We start from the raw sequence: 9,817 nt of genomic DNA, 5'->3' as shown, positions 1-9,817 counted from the left end.
AGTGGTTTTGTAAGGCCTGTTGCTTACACACTGAAATAATAATGTCACAGAAGCTATTTGTGCCTCTTGAGCATAAGACTTCACTGAAAATAAGATACATCTTACTCCAGTGCTCCTGCTGTTTTGTGAAGGAAAAAAAGAAAAAGAAAAAAAAAAAGTCCGTCCCCCCCCCCATAGTATTCCCAGTGGGAAATTCCTGTACTTAGGAGAGAGCAAAGGAAGACCCCAATCACTGCTATGGACACTCTCAAGCCTTCTCATTTTCACCTTAAATCCCTACTGGAGAGATGAAAAAATTAATTAGGTGTAAAAGAGAGGAAAAATTAAAAACCTTGCGTGTCTTATTTCGGAAGATACCATTCTGAAGTGATCCATACCAAGATTTTACATTCTCTTCATAAGTCAGAAGTTATTTCCCTGTGTTTAAGCATAGCGGCAGCAGAAGTGGATCAGCTTATGTACCTTTTACATTAGTCAAAATTAAGATATAAATATCTGACTCCGAATATAAGCATGGTCAACAATGGATATGCCTTCTTCGTATCATTAATTTTTTGCTTAACATGAGTTTCAGGTACATTTTGCCATGTGTACTCACTACACTAGTCAGGTTATATACCTTTTTTCTGTGCGCTGAGTATCTCGAAGTACTGCTTCAGCCTTTCAGCACTTGCCTTCTTCCCTGACTTTGTCTTTAAGGTCTGTCTTGATACTAATACTTCATTCAGTTCATTTTTCTATTGCTCAGATGTTGTCCTGTGCACCTTGGACTAGCCTGCCTTAGTCTTTGTACACAGCTTTTGTGAGTTGCTTAGGTCAGCTCAGGGCCTGTCCATGCATTTGGTATGATCTCTGCTTCCCTCAGCAAAGTGGGACCTTTCTCACCTCTGTTTCATAATAGTATCAAATTTGAAATCACCCAATCATTTAAAAATTGTTTAATACTGTCAAAATCGACATCCAAGGCTATGTATGCCAACTGTCTTGACTGATTCCAGCATGCAGGACTCTATAACACACTGAAGCTTCCACATGCTGTTGCCCTCCCAGATGCTTTTTCCTGCCTGTATGCACATAGGCCACAAAGCAAGAAAATAATATTTACAACAGTACAAGAAAAGAATGGCCCTTTGTACCACATCAAAGTAAAAGAAAGAAAGGTAAATTTAATATTGCCCAGAAAGCAAGTACTGAACTTGACCAGAAGTCCTTCTCGTGATAGCCTCAGAAAGATGGTACACATAACTGAAATATTCTTGTTTCATGATCCCTCAGTATGAAGCTCCTTGCTGGCTTAGATACAGCAGTATAATGCAAAAATCCATCATGCTGAAAAGAGTGTCACATGGCATGTCAGCAGTCATTCTTGAGAGACGTAAAGAGCAAGATTAAAGCATCCTAAATATTTGTCTCTACAATGGAGGGTGAGTGATTAAGCACAGTGAACTTTGTTCTGTAGAGTTAGAGGGGTGACCATCCCTTGTCATCAGCTGTGTTTTTAATGTCCCTTGAAATCACATAAGGGTTCTTTTAGGTGAATTATAATATTGGAATGATTATTAACATACTGATAACACATTCTTACCAACAAGCTAGCCAGCTGCAATTTTTTCATTTGAAAATAACTGACCAATTAAAGAGTTATCCAGTCTGAGTGAATCACACCATGATCCTGGGAATTTCACCCAGACATTTAACGCATGTTGCCAAGGCTTGCTCTGTTCACACATTGACAAAATGATACTGCTTTCTGGGCTGATTCATATATTCCTGCCAAGATGGGGCCGTAACAGTTACATGTGGCTGCAATTCAGAGCTCCCAGAACACTGGCTGAAGTGCAAAGTTATAAAATCCTTATTTCCATTTCACTGGCTCTACCTGTGTAGAAAAAAAGCAGAATCCTATTCTAAAATACATCACCTAACTCAGTAATAATTAAACTCAAGCAACAGGTCTTTGGTTAAAACTCAACACTAAACCCTTTTTTTCTGTGCCCTCCCCCTACAATACATTCCCAAGGACATTTAATAGCTGTCAGCTCTATAGAAATCTGGGAGAGATGGTACCCTAACGTAGACAGGTTATGTGCATCTCTGGATCACCTTTTAACATACCAATGAGTACTGGATATGGACATGCCTTATTAATTCCAGTTATATCATTGTAATTACAAACTTCTGACTTCTTTACCTGATTCTCTCCCTATAGGAGCAAAGAGGTCTTCGTAGGATTTCTCTCCAAATTTCCCATTTACAAAGAATAGGTTAACAAAAAAAGTCACTTCTAGAGGACTGTTGTGTACATCAAATAGCCTCACAATGACTGTTCTTTAAGTAAGAGTTATCAGCAATGATGATAAGCAGATAGTGAGCAAGCAAATTCTCATTTTAAAACATAGTTCTAATAAAAAAATGTTTAAACAGATTTTCTAAAGCAAAAGCTAAAAGCAATGAATTCCTCTATAGTTACAGCAGTTAGACTGTTCAGTTATGAGAGACACTTTGCAAGTATATATGAGCATTATACTAGTTCACAAGGACAGAACTGGGGGATTTGGTGAGAATTATGGAGGTGTAGAAATGAGATGGATGAGCCTCAGGACAGGGATTTCATGCTCAGCAATATTCACCGTGAGCATTCTGAACCTTCAGTTTAAAACACACCATGAAACAAAGGGCCTAATTCTCTGTTGCCTTGTAGTCATTTTAGCCATGATCAAACTTGAGAGGGGAAAAAAACCCTGCACGGCGATTTGGCAATCCCATGTGCCACTAGATAGAAATACAAATAACTGTCAAGGGCAGGATAGAGGACATTCTGCACACAGATTTAACAGCCTTTTATTAAACACTAGACTGAAGCATGGGTCATGTATAATCAACTTGCAGTATATTAAGTTTTGTTCCAGTATAAGCTCTGTTACTATTTCAAAGATGGGGGGGGGGGGGGGGGGAACCAGTATTTTGTAAGCATTTTAAATGACTTTGTTATTTTGTACATTTCATGGCCTGCAGTTTTCAAATTAAAATTTCATGTCAATTTTATGAGTTACAAAACATATGGCACAAGAGTGGATGCAGGAGGGTACCCTTAGTGTACCCTGTACTTAGCTCAAGAGTCCTTTAAAATTCTATTGGACAAGGAGGTTTAGCCTGAAAGTCAGAGAAGTCTCCATTATACTACAGAAAGAGAGAAAGAAAAAAGAGGTGTAAATCAAAGAAAACCAAGAGTGGCATGCCAGAGTTAGTTGAACACTTCTGCCCAGTTGGCTATAAGACAGAACCTGAAGTTAGCCAAGTAGTTGAGAGTAACAATGAAAAACAGGTGCTGCCTATGTTTGGGTATTTTTTTTAATCTTCTGAATAGTCCACCCCAAAATGTGCCCCTAAGGACACCAAGTAATTCTGGGAGAGGTTACAGAACAGGTTCTGTCCCTGCTCTTGGCTGGTCTCTTTGGAAAAGGAGTTCTGGGAAGCCAGGTTGGTTGAGCTGACTTGCATATGCCCACCCATGGAGATGGTGGCCCAGCAGCCCTGGAATTTAGCTGTGTTTGCCCACAGTGGTGATGGGCAGCTCAGAAGGCAGCACCTCTTTACTGCAGTCAGCACCTGCCGATGTGCGATCATGACAGATGTGGACCGAGGACTCTCTCAAAGATAATGAAAAAACACGTAAATTGGGAATTGACACAGCTGTATATGAGGGAAAAAAAAAAAGGAGGTAGGACTAGAGGACCGACAGAGGTCCCTGCCAACCGAAAGTATTCTGCAACTCTAAACTGGGCCATGAAAAGCATTTGTAAACATTCACTGTTGCTGTTCATATACCTGGTGTCAGAAGCCCTGCATGTTGCTTAAAGGGATTTTTGAAGCAACAGTCAGAATTGAATAAAGGGCTAAATACTAGGAGTACATTTTTATTTATGGTTTGTAATATAAATGCTGGCATGTCATAACCATACAATTTTCCTAGCACTTAAGATTAGCTGAAAGAGGACTTTTTAAGTGGAAGTTACATATCTGTAAGTATTTGTGTCTGACTTTCTGCAAACACGTAACAAGGGATGGAAATGCACAGCTTGCCATTAGTGGAAAGTGATGCTTCTCAGCATTTGTCATACAATTACCAGTCTCTATTAAAAGGTAAAGAGATGTCAGCGTTGCCTTTGTAAGATGCTTGGATCATGCATCAGATTCTAAGGTTTGAGGGTTTTTTTTAAACTGAGCAGGAGTATCTTCCTCAATTGCCAAATTACCTGCATTTAACAAGTTTTAAGATTTAAAATTATTCATTATATATGTATTTCCTTCTTTGAATTAATTTGTTCTAGCCAATAAGCAGTATAGATTGGAATGCTAGCACCCATGCTACAGTAATTCCCTTGATGGTAAAAATAGCTAGAAAGGTCAAAAGCATCTAGAGATTATCTAAACAATTTGATTACAGATTAGGGGCAGGGGAAGAGGGGGGATTGGAGGAGAAAAAAGAAAAAGTAACAGCCCTGTAACATAGCAGATGAAAACAGAACGAAGGGGAGAGGCAGATCTTTGAAAATCCTACCTTTTTTTCCTGTTTGTTTTATATATAATATGCACTTTTGGTCCACAATGAAACCCTTGAAAAGCAATTATGTTTATTATTTAGAAAACCAGTTGCATTGGAATGTGGTATCATTAAGTGGTCTGAATGATACTGAATGTACATAGTACTTTCTTATCCGTTTGACTTATGACTTATCAATTGTACTTTTTCTCCAAACCTAAGTACTTAAGAACCAACTATTCCTTACTGGAAGGTGCTTTGTTTCCTGCCAAAGAGCACTGAAACAAAAGCTGTTGCCTCCAGCCTTTGCCACTGCTAAGCAGTGTAAGGTGAGCACACGCAGCACAGCCAGAGGTATGGCGGAAAGCATACTTTACTTCCATGCCTCACTAAATAATACATTGGCAAGCCAAGCACATAAGAGATTTGGTGTCTTGTAACTACTATCAGATGTGTGTCTATCAAGCTTCATGTTCGTTAGTCAAATGAGACCAATGAATTAGAGAACGTTTAAATTTGTCTTCCTTTAAACAGGCACACAATAAGTGCAGCAGAGTCACAACCGGAAAACTTGACTGAGAAGAACACAGCGGTAAGATAAGCTCAGTACAAATACACAATTTAATGCTTCTATTTTTTTTTAAATAGGCTGTCTAGTGTGGGGCCTGATACTGCTCAGGTAATAAATAAGGGGATAAAAGGGAAAAAAAAATAAGCATGTCTTTCCTCAAGTCCCATGAATATGAATAATGCACTTTCCTCTCTTATTATATGAGAAAACATGTTGATTTTGCTGGTAAGATATGAGAATTAGTGTTCCAGTGTGATTTACCTCAAAATACTGGAACCTTGTTACATTGCTAGAATAGGGGTCTGCCATAATTTAGAGTTGAAACAACATTTCTTAAAGTGGTATTATTTAGGTACGCATATGTGTATCAGGATAAAGGTTGGCATGTCAAATAAGAGCCCGATTTAATCTATTTTCTCAAAATATGACTAGGAATTTGGAAATGCTTTACATTTTGTAGTAATCAAGAACTATTTTAGCTCTTTTCAACTTGTCTGAGCTGCTTTTGTTAAGAAGTGTCTGAAATGTAAATGAAGAAATGTTACAGATACTTGAGACTCTGCTTACCTGCAGGAGAAACTGCAAGCTTTTCAAGCAACAGAAGTGTGTGCCTAGCTATCATGTGCACATTTAAAGAGTCCTTACGGGAGAAGAGATTATTTAGTAAAGTGGCCAGTGAATATTGCAGTTGGACTAGATGATTGTTGTAGTTCCCTTCCAACTGAAGTATTTTATTCTATTATTGACTAGATTTAGGGGAGAACTTAGGCAGCTACTGGTCCTCTCTTTCATCCCCCTGCCTCCCTTCCCAGCATTGCCATAAACTAAAAAGGGTCAGCTGCTTTTTGTTCTGTAGCCTCCTCTGGATCCTGTGGTTGTTCTTCAGTGGTTTGGAAAATGCATTGGGTTGAATGAAATACAGTCTTCATTTGCAAGGTGTTGGTCCTTCTCTCATAATTTATCCCAAGATGGCCTATGGATCCTCATGCCAGGGGTTCTTGACAGTGCAGATTACGTGGAACCAAATGTCTAGGGTGGGCTGTCAGAAGCAAAAGCTGGATGAAGTAGTATGGGAGATCATTGAACGGACTTCTCAAATCTTGTCCTCAAAAGATTTTTTATTTTGGGGTTTGGTTTGTTTTGGGGTTTGGCTTGGTTTTTTTTAAATTGAGAGGGAAATCCAACTTAATATGCAATGGTAAATGGCAGCTGTTTGACAACAGACTGTTTTCTACTATTAGGAGAGGACTCACCAGTACAATATGCATGATTATATCATCCCACAGTGATACAGCTAAATGAACATAGCAACAGTATTCACAAATAGTTCTACAAATAAACTGTATCGCTTTACTATTTTTACAATTTCTATTTACTTGTTTGCTAGTGAACAAATGTTAGTTTACATGTAAGAAACATTTAAAATAGCAAGAATATGATGAAAATGCAGGTAGCCATTTTGGCAAAGGAATACACAGCAGAACTGATACATTGTTCTCAACAGCTCTTTTAATTACCTGCATGAATACATTCACCTACCAATTGAATAAATACTCTGCAAACAGTAGAAGAGGGTTTATCTCATTTATAGTGCAAGAAGAAAAATACCATTTCAGTGATCCTACTGTGAAGACAGATTTATCAACAACTTCAGGTTTAAAAAAAAACCCTGAAATTTACTGGATATCTGCAATTCATGAGTCTACAAAATCTACAGGCCTTCCTATAGCTTTTTGCTCAGGAAAAATATACATTTATCAGATTTATTACATGCAATGAAGAATTACCGTAGGCCTCATAAAATTGGTGGGAGAGAGATCCAAAAGATCCCAGAGAAGCAGCACAAAAAAAGTAAACCCTACAGTTTGATTGCAGTGTTTGAATGCTATACTATCACTGGTCTCATAAAACAAACACATTCATGCAAAAGCTTTATAGGTAGCATTCACAAAGACCTACTTTTGAAGGATATATAGCATTTTAGGTAGTTCCTTCACAAAAATTCCACCATCAATTTCTGCCAGAATGACTGCTCACTAGCTAACTTAATTTGTTTGGTACTGCAGTCTTCCTCTTTCCAACACATCCTTTTTTTGGCCACAGCAACACCCTTGAGTCTCCCAAACCAAGGAAAATGAGAGGGCAATGCTCCCTGCAGAGTTTTAATCTGGCTGAAACCTTTATCCTATCACATTGATAATTTTTTTTTTAATATATTGTTCCTTATTATGGGCTGTTATTTGACCATTATGAGCAGGGGTTTGGTGCAATGGGACTGAAAACATGAATGTAACAGATTAAGTTTTGTCTTGCCCCAAGTCCCAAACATGGGCATGCTCCTATTCTGCAGCTCTTGGGAAGAGGATAGTCACAGACCCACAGATGTGAATTTGCCTGCCAATTTCAAGAAATTGGATAGTGTAATAAGTTTATTGTCTCTGTGAGAGAATAAATCAAGATAAGTTTTGGGGGGGGAGTGAAAAGGTCAGAGGACAAGTACAGCCATATTGCTGAGAATTAAAAATAGTGGACACAGAAGAAAGAAAAAAAAAAGATACTTGATAAAAGCAACAATATCTCTTCTCCCCTTCACTTAAATAAGATAATTTTACAGATGGCCAGTAAAAGTTGAAAACTACAGTTGGCAGAGCCAGTATGAAATTATAATAGTGATTTAGGTCAAAGTACAAATCTGTGCTTTTCTTATTTCCTCTATTTTCTTCCTACATTTTCATGAAGGCTAAGGCTCTACAAAGCTCAGGAAACAATTAAAATAACTGACAATTTTACATATTCACTATTCATCAAATATTTTACTTGAAATAAATTCCCATTAGTATTCTTCAGTGATTTAAACTACCATGAGCAGGTAAGGAAGGAAATTAGAAGATCAGAGACCAGTTTCAGAGACAGCAGAAATAAAATGTGAAAACCTCAAATGACGTCTAGGACACACCAGATTCTGGTTTGGGGGTTTTGGTTTTGGTTTTTTTTCCTCCAAGTTTCAGAGAGACACTGTCATTAAAATACATCTTCAGGAAGTGGCTTAAAGTCAGGTTTAGGCCTACATTCAAATTTATTCCTGACACAAATGCAGATTTTACAATGAAATCTCTCTTTTTACGGGGCAGGGCAGGAAGTACAGCAAATCACCAACTTTATAAACCGTTGAATCTCCATACAATTTCACCTCATACAAGCCAATTCATGCATGCAAACAAAGCAAATGCGTTTGTTTTATCTGCCATCTAGCAGCCACAGGTCCCACACTAGACAAGGGTAAAAGAAGCTACCACTCTTACTTAAATCTATTTTGAGAGCTGTGAGGGAGAAGGAGGTGAACTCCAGACTACTTTTGAATGACGGCATAACACCTACCCTGAAAACCACTGAAACCAATAAAAGGACCCACTAGCAATGAAGAAGCCTGCTTCACAGTCTAAAGTCAATCCTTAGATGTAGTGTAAATCAGGAGTATCACTCAGCTATGAGTTAGGTGGAACATTCTTGCGACTGGTGAGTTTAACAGCTGTTCTTCATTTTGGGTTAAAAGTCAGACCCATTTAGGATCTTTGATGAAACCAGACAGCTTAGAACAACAGGTACATGTGGTAGGGGAAGGAAGGGTTTTACTCTTTTGCTTGCAGGAAAAGGAGAGCATGGGAGGCAGCTTGCATCAGTCAAGGGGAACTAGCAGGATGTTAGCCATAGTCACAACCTAGTACTGCCAAAAAGCTAAAGGAGAGACATGTCTTGGGCCAATTTCTGGCTGGAAAGAAGGTGAAAGCTGTGAGCCAGGAAACTCTTTCCTGTTTTGTTCAAGGAAGGTGGACCTTGAGTTTCCTTTGAAAAATATTCTTGGAGTGCATCAAATACCCAGTGTCTCGCCTGTGTTTTTCCTCCTAAGCAAAATACTACAGACCACACTAATTCTGGTTGAAAATTGACTCAAAAAAACCCCAGGCCTAACTCCCAACAATGCAGATTTAAACTCAATCAAATGTAAGCATGTTAAAGGATGGTCAAACATATAACAAATTCTCTTGCCAAGAAGGGAGTGGCTAATGAATTGATTTTAGCTAGTAGTTGGGTCTCAGTTCTTGTTAACATTTCTCTTTACTGTTTTAAATGCATGTTCTTTCTACTCAAGCTCATTTTGAATGAGAGATGAAAACTTACATTTGAGTATTTGCTGCAGGGCAGAAAAACCTCAACTCAAACCTCTTGGGAGCTGATTTCAGGAAATGGGTAACAGATTTCAGCAACTGGCACAAAATGATAGAATGGCAATTTTCCTTCCCAAGCATATTGTAAGAAAGATGAAATAAGCCTTTGTGAGAACACAGTCAACTGATCAGAAGGATTCAATACCAACACTTAGTAAATTACCTGTCAGAAGAGTTACAGTGCAATTAGGAGCACCATACCAGGATGTATTTCCAGACTACCCAAGTACTCTCACAGCTAGTGCAGTAGCCCTTCTGTCTCCTGGCTGCATTAAAATGCTGTGTCTCACTCTACAATACCGACAGCTGTATCAAATCTAAAAGATACCAGCAGTCACCTGTCACAACACCTTTCAGTGCAGCACACACTGATTACCAGGCACTCATTCATTAGCCCCACTTTGTTTGAAAGTCTCCTTAATTGTGTGCTTGCTGCTTCTCCATTCATGATAGACAGCAATTCTGCTGGCAAGCTTA

Source organism: Haliaeetus leucocephalus, unplaced genomic scaffold (assembly GCF_000737465.1).
Source record: "Haliaeetus leucocephalus isolate CR32 unplaced genomic scaffold, Haliaeetus_leucocephalus-4.0 Scaffold1, whole genome shotgun sequence".
Classification (NCBI taxonomy): Eukaryota; Metazoa; Chordata; class Aves; order Accipitriformes; family Accipitridae; genus Haliaeetus; species Haliaeetus leucocephalus.
This window is presented reverse-complemented; position numbering follows the sequence as displayed.